Below are 1,601 nucleotides of genomic sequence, written 5' to 3'. Positions count from 1 at the left end.
GCAAACGCCGAGTCCTTGCAGTGCATGATCTAAAGCAGAAAAACTATAAAAAATAGAAATAAATAAGACCCATTCTTTCTACAGACAGGAGTGTGTTTCAGTGGAAGCCAGTGTGGACGTGAATCTTGTGGAGTCTCTACTTCTGAGCGTCTCTCAATCGACAGGCCACGGCCGTGATGAGGGCGGCACCTTTCCCGCTGCCGTCTTCTGATTGGAGGAGAGTGACCTCACAACAGTGGGGGCCAGGTCTCTCAGGGTCTCCCTCATGATGGAGGAGAAGCTGACGAGACAAAGAGGAAGAGAGCAACGTCAGCGCCTTTCTGAATGTGGGCCTTTTTTTTCCTAACCAAAACAATGCACGTTAATAATTCAACACTTTTCAAAACTCTCGATCAGTCTTACTTTAGGATTATAATTATGCACTACTACAGCATTTATTAATATTTTGCATTTGCTGTAATTGTTATATTTTGTGTTTTCAATTTAGTTTTCGGTTTTGACCTTAATGAGGCTTTTTAAAGCACTTTTATTATATATATTTTTTCAGCTTTAATATTTCAATGTAAAATAATGACAGCTTTAGTTTTTAGGTAATAAAAAAAACTCATTCAAATAGCCTTCTTTTTTCTTTCGTCATTGTTCGTCTGGACGATAAATTGATGCAGAAGTGATTCGTGGATCGATTCTTAGATTTTCAGAATGCATCGTGATTCCTCTGGAATCGATTCTGAGCTTAGTGAAACACTTTTGTAACTCGCTTCAACCTTTTCCAATGTTATGAATGATTATTTTAGGTTCAAGTGTGTGTAATGATTTGGAAACGAGCAGAGATGAGGTGTTCCTGAAGGATGCAGCGCCATCTGCTGTTCAAAACTAAGCTCAGAATCAATTCAAGAAAGAATCGCGATGCATTTGGAAAATCTCAGAATCGATGCGGAATCATTTCTCGATCCATCAATTTCTTTTCCCAGCTCTATATGTTGACTTGTCTCCTATTGTAAGAGACCGAATATACCAAATATCTGGTCCCTTTTTTAACAGCCAATAATCAATAATTATTTGTTATTTATTCGTGTGAATGAAGCTGAAACGACCAAATCAGGACATACACTTGTCTTAACTCATCTCAAACTCTGAATGAGAATCAAAGTGTTGTTTTTATCAGAGCGGGGCGCTGAAGGAAAAAAGTCCCGCTATCAGCCTTTGCATGTCAAAAGTCATCCTCAAAAAAAATAAATAATAAAATAAATTTAAGTAATTTTGCTTCACCTGACAGTTTTTTTCTTAAGTAACACATTCAACTTTCTCAAAATGTTGGGGTTGGTAAGAGTTTTTAAACACTTCTGAAAGATTTCTCTTATGCTCACTAAGGCTGAATTTATTTGACTAAAAACACAGTAAAAACAGTAATACTGTGAAAAAATATTACAATTTAAAATTGCAGATTTCTATTTTAATATATTCAAAGCTGTAATTTATTTCTGTGATGCTCCGCTGTATTTTCAGCATCATTCCTCCAGTCTCCAGTGTCACATGATCTTCAGAAATCATGAAAATATACTGATTTATCTTCTGAAAAAAATAAATGGAAATAGAAATAT

General features: G+C 35.9%; 1 pseudogene; it reads right to left on the bottom strand.

Moving 5' to 3' along the window:
* Positions 1–128: 128 nt before the first annotated feature.
* Positions 129–1,601, bottom strand: part of LOC113048751 (hexokinase-2-like) — a 24,698-nt pseudogene continuing 23,225 nt past the window's right edge.

This window comes from Carassius auratus, chromosome 30 (assembly GCF_003368295.1).
Source record: "Carassius auratus strain Wakin chromosome 30, ASM336829v1, whole genome shotgun sequence".
NCBI lineage: Eukaryota > Metazoa > Chordata > Actinopteri > Cypriniformes > Cyprinidae > Carassius > Carassius auratus.
The sequence above is the reverse complement of the archived record's forward strand: the minus strand, read 5'-3'. Positions and strand labels throughout refer to the sequence as shown.